Source organism: Thunnus maccoyii, chromosome 20 (assembly GCF_910596095.1).
Source record: "Thunnus maccoyii chromosome 20, fThuMac1.1, whole genome shotgun sequence".
Lineage (NCBI taxonomy): Eukaryota > Metazoa > Chordata > Actinopteri > Scombriformes > Scombridae > Thunnus > Thunnus maccoyii.
Window position 1 is genome coordinate 25,280,284 of NC_056552.1, and position 16,217 is coordinate 25,296,500.

A 16,217-nucleotide genomic window follows, 5' to 3' on the forward strand; every position below is an offset into this window, starting at 1 on the left:
AGTAATCATTTATTTTGGAAAACACGCTAATTCACTTTCTTTCCAGGAGATAGTTGAGAAAATCTATATAAATCTGTTGTCTGTGCGATAAGTACAAATCTTGACCTGGGAGGCTATTAGCTTAGCATAAAAACATGGAGCAGGGGGAAACAGCTAGCATGGCTCTGTCTAAAGTTTAGAAATATACCTGCCAACTAAAGCTGAATATTTAGATGTTGTATCTCATCTGTATATACTGTATATATAGTAATGTGAAAAAGATCATTTGTGGTTTTACGTGGAGTTACTAGCTGTAACAATTTCTTGATGAACAACATTTCGTATGTATCTATCTGCCCACTATTACAGTGCCACTGTGTTGGTTGCCTGGCAACTTCACTATGGCAACAGGGAAATCACTGTGCCCGGCTGTTGTTTTGCACATTTCTGTTTGTGTACAAACTTAGTACTGTGTCCAGTCCATATGCAAAGCAAGGCTAATAGCCTCCTGGCTGTAGCTCCATATTTCACGCACAGACATGAATGGTTTCAATCGTCTCATCTAACTCTCGAGAAGAAAGTTAATTAGTGCATATCCTAAAATTATTCCTTTAAATGAAAATACACCTCAGGGATTGCACTGTATTTAGCCCTAATTCTTCTTACATTTTAGTCTTCCCTTGTAGCCTACCTTGAACTTTTTACCAAAAAAAAACAGATATTTTCTAACACCGTTGCTTATCTTTTGTACTGATGATTTAATATAGAGTTTCATGTACATCCAAGCATTGGAGGTGCTCCAACTGCCATTCACCGACTATTGCCTATGCAGAAAATGAACGGCACTTAAAGCTCCTAGAACCCTAGATGCCACTTTCAATAATCTATAATGCAAACTGACAATAGGATACATCTCTACTATATATATGACTATAAATGTTTGCAGTGTGAAAATATGTGAAGGCTTGCTCTAAATGTATCCACTGCTAATGTGTGATCTACCTATTGGTGTTCTCTGCTCAATCAAGCAGATATAATCCAAACACACTCACCACCTGCTAGAGTTGCCTCCTTCAATGTGGAAAAATAAGGGACATCTTGCCAGCGGCCCCATGCCTGGGGGACTCAAATCAAATGGGGGGTCTGGGGGTCAAACAATTCATTTCCTGCATTCTGGTGAATTTTTATGAACCAATTTGTGCTTTTTATGCATCAGTTTCATAGTCCACTACTACTATTAATATGAATGGAAAGGAAATAAAGAGTCAATAAAGGTAAAGCACAGTTTCATCTTTTATATTAAGGATTAAAACATCAGATCATAGACGTGGGCAAAATGTTTGGTCTGTCAAAATAAACTATTTGGTATATTTGGAAGAAGCAAGAACCCATTGATAAATTTGGAAATAGCAAAAGACCAGGTAGACCACAGAGACCACTATTGTGAATGACTGAACAACACATTCATTTGTGAAAATAAATTAACAATACATTTATTTGTGAAAATAAATTGAAAATGTTTACTGTCAAACTGATCAGAACAATCCTCCTGGATGTAGGCATTGAAATAAATATCAGCCTATTCCAGAATGAGGGAAATGTAGAGAAACGAATAATTACTAATTTATCTAGGTAATGTGACCTTTGTGAATGTGAATTCTCCCCTCTACCCAACCCACCACCACCCTCTCTACTTTTTCTTCCACGTGTACTTTTTGTTGCTCCTTGCTGCCTCAAGCAATGCCTTGTCCTTCAAAACCAGTGTGGAACTCGTCACAGTACAGGTCAAAGTTCACAGAGACAAGTAGCTCACTCTCCATGAACTCCACAGAGCACCGGTTCTGGACCTCACTCCATTTGCTGTTCATCCTGGAGAGGATTCTCTCCACAAACCCTGTTGAGGCTGGTGTGCTCAGAATGCAGGAGATGATAGAGAGCATATTTGGCAGATCAGCTGCCTGACATACAGCCATCCACTCGGCTGCCACATCTTTGTTCCATTCCTGGAGCTTCTCCACAACAATATTCAGCATGGTGCACTCATCATAGAGGTCATCCATGTTCACTCTGGCTGTGAGGTGAAGCTTCGCACAAATCTTCTCCAGGTCATTAAAGGTGAGGTTGACAGGGAGAGAGAGGAACAGAAGACAGTGAAGCCAATTACTTTCAGAGAAGTGAACCATTTTTCGATGTTCCTTAGGGCTGTGTCGATGAACGCTGTGAACCCTTGCTTTGCCTTGCCTGCATCATCTGGAGGGAGACTTTGCAGCTTCGTTTTTGTTAGATAACCGTAGAACTGGTTATCTCACCTCTGTTTTAGTTTAGCACTGATGGAATGCATGATGGGATACAGCTCTACACATGTAGTAGCACTGGCCTCAAGCTTCTTGACAACCTCTTCAAAGAGGGAGAGAATGTTAATGCAGAAGAGGAGGTAAATGTCCACAACATCGCCATCATCCTCAGTGACGAGCTTCAACAAAGTCCTGATTTGTTTGGGACACTCATCGCCAAGGCTGATGAAGTAGGACTTCACGGCTGACCAGCTTTGCAGGAGTCTTGAGATGGCAGGGTTGAGAGAAAGCCATCTGGTAGTGACATGCTGCAGGACTTCTCCGAACTCAATGTCAAAGAACTCACAAAACTCCTTCAAAGCCTCTCATCTTTTCGCTGATATGGAGAAGAAGCTGTACACTTTCAGGGCACCCTACAATCCACTCTGCTGATTCATCTGGATGTTCGATGAAGTCAATCATTTTATTCACCTCACCACATTCTGGTGTGAAGAATTGGATCATCATAGGGAACATCTTTCTGTTGCTTTTGTTGGAGGGATCCATGTGTATGGAGAAAGGTAGAGGTGTTTCATCTTTCTTCAACATCCTGACCGCATCTTTCATGGCCTTTGGTGCTAGAACATCCTTCACCAAGGACTCCGCCTTTGTTCTCTGAAAGAGATTCTTTGGCAACCTTAGAGTCCAGCAACATTTTTTGGGAGAGTGTCTGTGCACAGTCTCTAATATCGCAGCTCAGGTTGTGCTTCAGTGTGGTAAACTTGAGTCAGCTCTGCAACCATTACCTGGAAGGGAGGAATCATAAAATAGATTAAACAACTGAATATAAAAAATGGTTTACCATTGAAAAATTGTTGACCTTTTCTTTGGTAAAATTATTTATTTATTATTACTTATACATTATCGTATTTAGGTCTCTAGACTGTAAACTATAAAATAGCTTGTAAGTTGGCTATTTTATATCCTTCAAGATCCTCAACTATAGATTTGTATAGATTTTTTTTATATTTATGGATGTTTTGATGGAATGAAAAGTGAGTGGACACAGTTTTTTTATATGCTCATAATAATTGGAGATGGATGGCTATAGATCCAACAGTATAGAGAGAAATATACAGCCAGTTTTAACAAATAGCTAGAGCTAACAACTCCCTGATAAAGCCTTGCCTTTGTGTTATTACCAGTGAATAGTAGAGGTCAAAGCGCCCTCTGCTGGCTAGACTGTATCATAACAAAAATATTCTCTTAAAGCATATTATCATTTGTAGGCATTATAAAATCTAATTTTAACCTTCAGTCCAACACTTTTCAGGAAGGATGAGATAGCCTAGCCTTTCTACCCACTTGGTGGACAGGTACACACAAACACACACACACACACACACGCTCAAGCCTGAGGAGGGAGCAGGTCTTCTGCTTACATCCTCAGAAAACTGTCACCTTGTGTATCTGGGAGAATGGCATGGCGCAGTAACTATCACATAACTCTAAACACATTACAATCTAATAACAACAGTACACACATTATCTGCCTCTGGGGAAGTCTGGGGTATCATGAACTGAGCGATTCCACTCTGCGTCCTCTGCCCTTGCACTGCTTGGACATGGTAGTCCTCTGCTGAATGTTGCTTCAGGTTGGACAGTCCACCATGAGCAACAGAAAATACTCTGTGACAAACTGTACAGTTTGCCTTGTACTTGTTTCCACTGACAGGGCTGACCCACTTATGCTCTGTCTGCCACCCAGTTCTGTATTTGGACATTTCATTTTTACGGGCGGACTAGAGCTGGAGGTAACGTTATTTACCGACATTTAAAAGCCACGTGTTTGAGTCTCTGTAACCAGGGCAACGAATACATTGAGTGACAGTGACAGACAACTTGCCTGTCACTCTGATTTAATATTTCTCCTCAATGTCTCATGAAACACTTTTGTTTTTATTATTTCTACTGTAATTCCAAGCATGTGAAAATGTAGCGTATGCATTAGAGTAGGGTGTGCACAAAAATAGGGGACAACTTGCATCCCTTATTGATTAAGTAAGGGACAGTGCATTTTATTTTTTAATGTGGGACGATCCCCTATTATATGGGATGGGTGGCAACGCTACCACCTGCAGAGAGAGAAGCACTCCCATTACCTCTATGTGATATAACACCATGATAGGTGCAGGGTGCAGCTGGGCTGAGAGAAGTGTACCTGCTGTTCTATTAACAAACCTCATTTGCATGATGGGATAATACAGGTAAACAACAGTTAATTGTCAAAAAAGGGAGTGTGAAATAGAGCAAATAAATGTGTGTCTGAACTGTTCTTGTAAATGTATTCACAAATGGGCAGCAGGAAAACAGCTACATAATTAAATCGTAACTCTCTGCACTTAAAGGTAATTAATTCACAGGAGTTGGTACTTCACAGTAATTGACGAGAGCAACATGGCATCTAAATTATTCAGAATGATGCTCAAACCTTACATAGTTACAAAATTGTTTAATTGTTGCAGTGTGTGTGTGTGTGTGTCTGTCTGTTTTTTGTTTAATCATTCTTAACAAGGGAGAGTTGGAATGTTTAAGCTGAAAAAAATCAGTAGAAAAGGTCACTGTCAGTACTTTCTCCCAAACGTTTTGGAGGTCTATTCCATTTCACAGCTCAGATTAGCTCCTAACAGACAACTCATTGAGCTTATTGACTGTCCCTGTGAAATGATCACTGCCTCACTTCTTTTCTAATCTGCTGAAAAGAGCCCACAGCTCAACATAGGGAGATGAACTGTGTTAACTTGTATGAGCACCTTGGCAAAAATGTAATTTTTTCAACAAGACTTTCAAGATATTATGCAATCTTAAAATTGGATTTTTTTTGGACAGAGTCTCATTCAATTGGGGTGAGATTTTCTTATACAATATCTGTTGCATCAACAATTTAAGAAAAAAAGGCTCTATTAACAATAAGAAAATGACATTTGTCATAGCACACAGCTGTCCAGTGAAAAAGCTCTGATAAACCTACTTTACACTACTGCCCAGCACCAACCAGCAGACAGACAAAGTTAGAAACTAGCTGGTGAACAAAGTAGAGCATTTAGAGACTAAAGACCAAGATATTTTTCTCAGGAGCTGGTGGAGAGCAAAAACAGAAGCTAGTGAATATTAGCTTAAACCTGCAATAACTAATATTATTTGGCCAAGGTGTGAACACAACTCTGACAGATGTTCACCTTTTAAGTTGATACAGTGAACATGTTAGCAAACAGTTGCTTATTTCCACACCCAACAGATACAGAGCAACATTGGCATTCATTTGGAGTTGTGTTTGTGTTGTATTAGGAGTTGTGTTGTGTTTGTGTTTCTGATGAATTTTTTTCATTTAAAACAGAGTTGTCAGACAATCAGACAGGTTGTAAGCAAGCTAATAGTTTATCCAGATTATCTAAATCACTTCATTTGAGAGTGAATGAAAGTGAGCGCAACCAAAACATCAGTAAAAGTCTGTAAGTACAGTAGAGAGTAGGGTTGTAGTTGGAAGTTGGTCTGTGCTGGATATTTATAAGGCACAGTCTGGGTAATCATTTCACCATTCACTTTGGATTCTCTTTCAAAGTTTTGCTAACCTTGAGGTTTGTTTAAACTCTGCCTAATCGTCTGACTGCTCGTGTTTTTTTAACCTGTCTGACTTCTTTTCGGCAATTTTGGAAGTTCACAGATCTCAGATCAGAGCTAAATTAGTGAGTATAATCTTTTGATTACTGATAAAAAATGATGGTCAGAGCATTGAAAATACAACCAAGGTTGTATGAAATTCTAAAATCCCATTATAACTAAAGCACTGGGTAAGAATGATATTTTTGCAGTGGATCCCCAGCAGGCCACTATGGACAGCACAACAGCAAGCTGAGTAAAAATCCTGAGCCTCTCCCTATCTCTGTCCCAGGGTGTTTGACTACTGTGTAATGCATTCAGAGATATCACTCTAAAATTGTTTGGGGGGTCACTAGGAGTCAGGGTATGAGCCTTTGCAGATTGGAGAGATTGCCAGACTCCAGCAGACTGTGAAATGGAATATATCATGTGTGTATGTGTGTTTCTGCCTCTCTTTCTCTCTCTCTCATTTTGTATTTGCACCAGGGCAGAAGTTTATTGTATTGGACACTCACACTGAGCCTGCTGATGCTGACCACCCAACCTGTCATTGTGTCTGTCAAACACGGTGCCAGCCATTTTGTAAAACACTGCTCTGTGACTCCTTTATTGAGTTCTGTCCTGCAGTGACGACTTCACAGAGGTGGATGCTGCTATTTTGGAACTGGGGCTTGTTTGTTCGTTACATTCAATTTTGACTGTTTTTTTCTGTGTCTGATTGTTACCTGTGTGCAAAAAAGGCTGTCTACACATTAAATACAGAGCTGGATACAGGAGGCTATTAGCTTAGCTTAGCATAAAAACTGGAGAAGCTGCTGACTAATTAACATATTGTAACTCACAACATGATAACATTTTAATCAATGAGATTTAGAACTCTTGGTAGGTATATTTTTTTACTTTGGACAGAACCTGGCCAGCTGTTTCCTCGTTTCCAGTCTTTATGCTAAGCTTAGCAAACTGCCTCCTGGATCTAGCGCCATATTTAACACACAGAGATATGATGAATATCAAGCATTTGAGTTGTTTTGTAATGGTTACATGTTTTGGAAGGTATTAAAGATGTCATGCTGATAGGGGCGCCAGATCAGAAAACATCCATATTGGTCATTTTGAAGGGGAAATAGTAAATAAACATACATGTTTGTCCTATTATGGCAATATAAAGTTCATACAGCTAACATGTAAGCAAACAGTTGGATATTTGTTCGTTCAGCAGACACGCAGCAGCACTAGCATTCAGTTTCTGTTGACCCATCCAATATTCACTGTATTTCTAGCTCTGTTTTGGTCAACTCCTGAGATATATAACTGGGTATTTAACTAAATACCCCACCATGTTCACAAGCTAGTTGCTAACTTTCTCTGTCTGCTATGTGGTGCTGGGCAGGTAGTGTGCATTGGATTTATCATAGCTTTTTTACTGGAAACCAGGTTGATGAGAGTGGTGAGGCTGAACCACACAGTAAAACTACAGACTGCAGTAGCTTGTGCTTTGGGGAAGTCCAGGGTTGGTGATAATTCTCTATGGGTTCATCATTACAACTGAGCGCTTTCATATTACACAGTTATTTGAGCCATTCTTAATATAAATATATTGATTAGTGCAGTTTATCACCAATGATCTAGGTTGTGTCTCTCTTATCCTTTCTCCCTGCTCTTGAGCTCTCCACATTTAAAAGCTAAAGATGCCAGCCCCTGCTTTCCTTCCTTGAAAAAACCGAGCCATGAGCATAAAACACTACAGGAAACAGTTCTCTTCATAAACGGAGGCACTTGAGATAACATCACTGACAACTCAGCTAAAGAAATAAATAAAACTTTCCACAATGTACAAATAAATGCAAGCTACATCCCATCATTCTCAGATGAGAAGATGAAGAGCACAAAGGCTCTTCTCCTGATGGCACCATCAGCCAGTGTATCAGGACAATTTGTCACACACTCTCAGCTCCAGTTTGATCACTCGCTCTATGTCAGGGCGAGTGTGTTTCCATATCAGCTGCGCATTATGTTACACTTGGCTTCCTGTCAATCACCTGACACCCAAAGGAAGTGGGAAGTCTTCTCCCAGGAGAAAAAACCCTTAAAAGCATGTCACTCTACACACTGTGGTGTCAGATGAATGCTGTCTCATATACTGTTCCTCTGTGGGCTGACACAGCAGTTTAAAAAGTTTGTATTAGGGCTCAGACACAGTAAGATGACCCTTTGGCCTGTGTTGGCTAGTCAGTCATTTGCTAGTTGGCCTTCATTTGAGGCTGTTTGAACAATTTGAACGTTAGCAAACCAGCTAAGAACACACAATAACAACCCTCCATTAAGACAGTAAGACAACGAGCATGCAGACCCCAAGCGAAAAAGTAACGGAGCATTACTGTTATACTATTATATTACTCTAGCATGTCACAAAGTAAAGCATTACTGCATAACACTGGTTGGTATGAGGAAAATTTTAACCAGCAGTAGACAGAAATTAGCCTGTTTCAAACCTCTGTATTGCAAACCACATCTTAGATTTGTTCAGTGATTCATACAGGCCAGGGGTTGTGCTCATTGATGTCTAGTTGGAGAAACAGTCGACTTTGTAGGTGTTGTTAAGAATGGGGCCACAACCATGAAAACACAGCTGTACAGGTGGTTGTAAGTCATTTTTCTTTGATCAACATGTAAAACAATAACTGCTCCTTTCAACCACTACTGCAGATTCTGTGTTGAAAATGACGTCACCTGGACAGATACATTACTTGTTACTGAACAAAATTTAAAAACAAAGCTGACTAAAAGTAGATTTAAGACCACAGTAACAGACAATGCATACCCAGAGCTAAGCAAGAAAAATTTATCAGTGAAATTAACAGCTTGAACTGGGATGATGTACTGTCCTCTGATGATCTGGACTATGGCTCTGATACTTTTTTTTTTTTAATTTGAGGATACAGATCAAATCTAAAAATAAAAACAATTTACCATGGTTTAATGAAAATTTGTGGAAACTCATGAAATCTAGAAATGCTGCACTAAAGAAGGCAATTAAAACTAGAAGAGACACTGACATGCTGATTTATAAAGGTTTAAGGAACAAAGTAATCCAAGAGCTAAGAGAAGCTAAGTCTCGTTTTTATCTCTATATACTGAATGAGGCAAAAGGCAACAGTAAATTGATCTGGAAAAACATCGATAATCTCAGAAAGAGGGACCCGAAATTTTTAGGAGATTTTAAACTCAAAGTACAGGGAAAGTTAATTGAAGATCTTCTTACCGTTGCTTCTGTCTTTAATAATTTTTTTCTTGAGTCTGTATATGAGTTAGGAAAAAAAATTACGAAAAGCAAACTGGATATTGTTCCTGTAGATGCTAAAGGCCAGGTTTCGAGCTGGTAGAGACTAATGAGTTACATGTAAACAAAATCACCAGCTCCTTAAAAAGCTCCAAAAGTAGAGATGCTTTCCAATTTGACACCATGTTTGTCAAATCACACAAAGATATTTTAACACCCCCCACTGCTCATTTAATTAACTTGTCTTTTAAACGCAGCTCCTTTCCTGATGACTGGAAATGTGCCATTGTCACACCTATTTTTAAATCTGGAGACTGCCTTGAAGCCAGTAACTACAGACCAATAAGTATACTGCCAGTACTCTCAAAGTTGTCATTAAACAACTGACAACATTTCTTAATACAAGCAATTTTGGTCAACATTGTATGCAATTTGGCTTTAGAGCAAATCATTCCACCGAAACTGCTACCTTGAACTTAATAGAGGAAATTGAATCAAGACTTGACAAAGGAGGAGTAGTTGGTGCTGTATTTTTAGATCTGCGTAAAACATTCGACACAGTCAATCATGATGTTTTAATATCGAAACTCTTGATGTGTTAAAGTTGGTAACACACTGTCCAGTAACATGAAGTGCACAATGGGTGTTCCACAAGGGTCAATGTTAGGTCCCCTATTATTTAGCCTATATATTAATGATCTCCCTCAACAGTGTCATGATGCAGAACTACAAATGTATGCAGATGACACCATTGTGTACACACATGCAAAAACAGCTGAGTTAGCAGCTGCTAAGCTAACAATTGCATTGGAAAGGATCGCACATTGGCTTGATCAATCATGTCTGAGTCTAAATGTAAACAAGACAAAAGGTATGTTTTTCTCTAAAACTATGGTACAACCTCCTAATGTTGATATTTTCATCAAAGGTGAAAAAATTGTCAGTTTTCTCTATGAAAGCCACAACTCAGTGGAATGTCCTACCTCATTATATGAAGAACTGTAGTTCAATCAATACATTCAAGCCAAATTCAAACCAAAATCTACTAAATACCAATCAGCTGTGTGACCACTGAATCTAAACTTTATCTATGGTCTTCTCATTAGCGCAGGTAATCTTGCTTTTAATTTGACACGTTTACATTATTAATTTCTAATTGACATTGTGGGTGTATGTGATGTGCTGTTGTGTGTAGCTTTGTATTTTGTATGGTGTATTTTTTGTGTTTTTTGCTTTGTACTGTTTGTTGTTGTGCTGTTGTATGTTTTGATTGTGGGGAACTGTGGATGTAAATTAGCTGTGAGCTGACTCTGGTGCAGTGCATCATTTATGTTTAAAACTGCACACTGTCCCAGTCAATAAATAAATCCAATTTCAATTTCAGTTTTTTGGGCTAGGCACATATAAATGGACTAAAACTCTAAGTGACATAAGTCTTATATCATGGCTACTTATAGTTCCTGTAAAGTTTAATGATAAAAAATAATAATAATTGGAAAGAAACATCCGAAATCCAGTTTCTTTTCAAAGGCCAGTGTCACTGCTGTATATACATAGATGGGTGACAGTAACATGAAAAACCAACATAAAATGTCTTAAGCTGCGTTCAGACTGAATTTACCCCTGAATGAAAAAACTCAGCCCCCTCATTCATTTGAATTCAAGATTTAAGAGATTCAAGAGGTTTTACTGTCACATGCACAGCAACACAGCAGATGGCAACATTGAAGGCAGTGAAATTTGGCTTCTTCAAGCTCTAGTTCCAATTAGAGTATATAATAATATGTGAGAGAAATATACAAATATACATTATTTTGCACATTGGTGTGCAGATGCAGTATTGTACATAAGTAGTAAATAGATTAATAAGTGTATTGAACATAAAGTGATGAGTGATAAATACTTCTGATAAAAATATAAATATAGTGTAGTGGGAAAGAGAGTGTGTGTGTGTTTGGTGGGAAGTGAGTACGTGTGTAGGAGAGGAAGAGCGAGAGAGAGACTGTGTGTGTGTGTGTGTGTGTGTGTGTGTGTGTGTGTGTGTGTGTGTGTGTGTGATGAACGTTCACAAAGTCCCAGAGTTCAAAAGTCTGATGGTTTGCAGATAGAATCTGGCTCTGAGCCTGCTGGCTCTGATGCTTCTATACTTCTTGCCTGATGGTAGCAGTCAAGAGTCTGTACCTGTGGTGGCTGGCGTCCTTTATGATTTTCCCAGCTTTCCTTGTGCTCCTCTGGATGTAGAAGTCCTACATGGATGGCAGTTCAGACCTGGTGATGCAATGAACAGCTTTGATGACTCTCTGCAGGACTTTGCTTCAGTTGGAGCATAGTGGCCGTCGGTGACATTGCACTTTAAGGTACTTCACCATTGGCTTCAGCCTCAAGCCGTGATAGTTGCCCTTAAATCAGATGTTTAAATACACCTTTACTTTGCAACGTGAGTACTGTATCTCTACTATTTACTAAGTGATTGTGGCAACAAAAGATAACCTATGATAACTTTCTAGGATTGTAAAATCCTTGTCTCTGAGTATTAGAAACCACTTTGCAATGCTTTGGCATCTGATAAACCTTCAAACTCATGGATATTTTACTCAAACTGGACATCCAGGATCATCCCACTGGTACCTAAAACAACACACCTCTTGTGTTGTTTTAATGTAGGGCTGTTTTCCATCAGAGAGGCCACTGGGTAAAGTGTTGTTCAGGTTGAGACACCTCATTTTCATATCTCTGCATTTGATATTCTTCTCCACTCATTTATTCACCTTTTCCCCCAAAAAATGTGTCAACTGTCTGTATATGTCTATGCATACAGAATGAAATTAATCTACAGTATCGCCATTCAAATCAGTATTCAGCACATACAGTGTTGGCTGCTGCTCCCTTTCTGTGCAGACTGTAATTGAAAACTCCCGTGGAGAGTGTTAACACCCTTCCTGTCTGCCCACAGAGTGGCATGATCATCTTCTACTTTACTCAAAACCAATATGAGGAGAAATCACCCCAGGAAGTCCTGAGTTGAGATCAGCTCTCCAGTGCACTGAATACTGGAAGAGACCGAGACTTGAGCGGTAGGACATTTGAGAAACTTGGCCTTCATCAGGGATTTTAGGCAGATATAAAGCCAGCACTTCCATTAACAATGTGTGTATGTGTGCTTGTTACTCAGGACTACAGAGACAAAGACACAAGATAGATATTAAACTAAATGGGGGTTTTAAGTAGTGATTTTACATGATCTGGCTCCTTACTGATACCATAAAGAGTGTGCATGCATGTATGTGTGCGAGCCCACCAGAGTTTTGAATTCATCATGGCAGTTGGGACTCGCTGTGTCCTCTCAGCTTTGCGGAACAGACCTGTTAATTGGAGAAAGGGGGTGGTGGCAGGGAGTGAAAGCAACACATGCACACGCACATAAAAACATGACAGAGAAAGATTGAACTTGGTGCTGAAGACGTTTCCTGACATAAATGAAGTCAAATAGCTTTGGGCAGAAAGGTGAGTGAAGGTAACAGCAGATAGTCCATGTTTCAACACCAGCATCATTGATTATATCAGGGGGAAGCATTATCTAGCAAGCATACACCCTCTTCTGTTCTCCCATACACACACACATACATACACTTCACTGCTATTATATTAGCATTCTCTGGACTGTAAGGAGAGCTACAGGGCTCTGTGTTCGGCTCCCCCCGGGTTTCTATGTAATCTCTTTCTTCCAGCCTGCTATACTCCCTCCTGTACCAGCTCTAAAACACACACACACACACATAGAATCACGCATGCATGCATCTACCGTCGAGCATGTGCACACACACACACACACACACACACACTGGCCCTGCCGTTGTACCAGTCTCTTTGATTGCCCTCCAGTTCTCTAATGAATAATTTAGCCCCAAATACATTCTGACACAGTGACACCCAGATAAAGTAAGTGAGGGATGGAGCAAGGGAGGAGGAAGAAAGAAAATAAGAAAAGGGGGCGCATCCATTCACAAGAGAGAGATATGAGTGAGTATGGAGTGGGGGTGGTAGGGGGTGTCCATGGAAGTGTTAAAAATAGGAAAGTGGTAGCTGAGGTGAAAAGAGATGGAAATGGGACAAGGATGCTGGCTTTTTAGGGGAGTTACAGGAATACTCCACATGTTTCAGAGTCAAATTCTCACTCCCTGTAGGCTGAGATGTGGCTCTGAAAAGTTTGTAGCAAGTTTGTAAAAGTTAACTACAAATCCCAATGTGCATTTCGACAAGAAACATCCAATCACCAAGCTCGAAAATCTGGTTTTGGTGTTGAGAAAATTGAATTAACTTGTAATTTCTGGGTCACTTTTGAGTGAATTCAGCAGATTGCTCATGTTTTGCTTACAACTGCAACAACAAAGCGGTTTGAATTCATTAGCGCTCTGATTTGCTATTCTGACTAGCTTCTTCTCCATAGCAACAGTGGCCAAGGATTATGGGTATTGTATTGTTTAGAGCCATGTTTAGAGCATGAGATTACTGGCAAATAGAAAGAGAGAAGAAATGAACTAAAACATAGCTTCATTTGGTATCATGTTTGGATGAATATGGTTTATTGAAAAGCAATAATTAAGCACAATAACAATATCTAATTTTTTCATTTATAAAATTGAGTGTATTTAGTTTTCAAAAAACTGTGCCTTTAAGATTTTTTTTAAACTTGGTGAGTATCTTAAAGAATCTGACGGCTGGTTTGAAATCATGAAAACACCATCTAATACCCATCCATCAGCTGCAAGCATTGCATCATAAAGTGAGGCTACAGGCCACACTCGCAGCTCTAAGAGCAGCACCATTACCACAGAGTCCATTGATTAGCCAGTAATAATGCAGGCCTGATGGCTTGTAGGCATGTATAAATCTCTGAGCAGAGGAGTATTCTCTGATGGCTGACTCATAACTCAGTGGGCAGGCAGCGGAGGGGAGAGGCCGCCAGCGTGTCCTGCTATAAAACCTGACAGCGGATGCAGACGTTAAAAGCCTGAGTCAAATTATGCTAAGCTGTGACAAGCTTCTGTCGGCTCCTATTGCTTTTAACAATATTTCAGTTACTGATCAAAGATATCTGATTCATGTAGATGTATCTTATCGCTGTTGTCATGTGGAATGCCTTAAAGATAGATGCAGTGTATTAAATGACCCCCAGATGTATGAAAATCATTCAACTACTGGAGAGGAAATGAAGCTGGCTGTTTTCTTGAGTTCTTGAGAAGCTAACAACGTTTTCATCCAGCAGCAACATTATGTGATTTGGTCTAATACTATGTGTAATAAATTACAGTACATTGAAGTGTATGGTGCTATGATTAACACTGCTCATACAGCACATGTAGATATTCTTTTGTAAAGAAATAAAGTACCAGTCAAAAGTTTGGACACACCTATCCATTCAAGGGTTTTTCTTTATTTTTACTAGTTTCTACACTGTAGAGCAACACTGAAGACATCAAAACTATGACATAACACAAATGGAATTCAGTCACAAACAAAAAAGTGTTAAACAAACCAAAATATGTTTCAGATTTCAGATTCCTCAAAGTAGCCACCTTGTGCTTTGATGCCAGCTTTGCACATTCTTGGCATTCTCTTAACCAGCTTGTTTAGCCTAGCTTAGCAGAACAACTGCAGGCAAGGGCAGACAGTTTTTTAAAAAACAAATACAATTTGTGGGTTTTACTGGGAATTATGTGTCGGAGTTGTTTCTTGAAGAACAGGCTTTAGGGTTAGGGTTCAATAGCATTTTATCCAATCTGAATCCTTTTAAATCCCCTCTCAAATCTGATGAAGTTCAGCTTTCAGCATTTGCAAGTAATTCACCTTATAAATAACTAGGGTAGAGCCGAATGCTCAAATGAAACGAGTATCTGGTACGGATGAGGATGAGCTCCTTCCCTATACAGAGCCTATACAAAGTTCACTGCTGCCTCACCACACAACACAATCTTGCCATCGTGCAAAGCCACTCTGTCCACAGAGTTTAACAGCTCATGACTCTCACTGCTTCTACACTGGTTAGGTTTTCTTCCATCGTCTCGCTCCTACCTCAGTTTGTATAATATCTAAAATCAGAGTTACTTAGAGAACTTGGCTCATACTGGACGCAATGCTTTTGACAAGAATACAGTCGCAAGGCTGAATGAATATTTCCATGTTGGATGGTTGACACGGACTGTTTGCATAAATCACCCAGGTTCATACCACCAGGTCATTTAAAACACGACTAGGTCAAAACCTAGTGTATGGCAGGACCGCGTATGGTCAATGTGCAAAATTGTGGCCAATTTGTTATGGGGATAGTCAGTGGTAGTGTCTATAATGTCAATTCCTGGATATTAAATGTTCATCTGCAATTTTCCATAGTGGTCCCAGTAATATTTGTTGTTAAAGTGTACTGAAGTAGCATCACATAACATGGTTAAGCTAAGTTTGAGTCAAAAAAAATGCAGTTGCAAGAACAATACCTTCCACTCCTTTCTTGGGATGTTTGATTTGAAAGAGAACTAATTTTAATTCTAATTATAACTATTCTAATTATCTGTTAACTCTCCCTGGATGGATGTCTCTTGTTTTTCACTCTACATTGAGTGTTTTGTCAGAGCGGTTGTTATTTGGGGTGCTTTAAGTGTGCGCTCTCTCATGCCTTTATGCACCTTTTTTCTGCCTTTTTCCCAATCAAGAATTATGGAGGCTGTGGTGGACATTATAAATGAAAGTTTTGACAGCAATTTGGGTGCAAATTCAGGAGGCTTATCTCCGCCTGGTTACCGCAATTACATTAAAATCAAGCGCACCTGCAGAGCAGCTGCCCCACACTAAACTGATATAACAGCTACATGAGTCTCATGTTGTACCTGCAAGACTTGTGTTTTAATGCTGCTATTCATTGTTTGTGATGTGAAAACATCAGAGAAATAAAAAGTTTGCATCCTACTATATTAATTCAGTTATAAAATGTCCAGCAAGAAGAGCTTTAAATACCAACTTCTGATTAGGCC

General features: G+C 39.4%; 1 long non-coding RNA gene across 1 annotated transcript; it reads right to left on the bottom strand.

The window, feature by feature from the left end:
- Nucleotides 1-1,242: 1,242 nt before the first annotated feature.
- Nucleotides 1,243-15,558, bottom strand: LOC121886851. The gene is made up of 3 exons (XR_006092866.1): nt 12,491-15,558; nt 11,374-11,591; nt 1,243-3,058 (listed from the first exon to the last, which is right to left on the bottom strand). It is a non-coding gene; the product is annotated as an uncharacterized LOC121886851 (long non-coding RNA).
- Nucleotides 15,559-16,217: the final 659 nt, after the last annotated feature.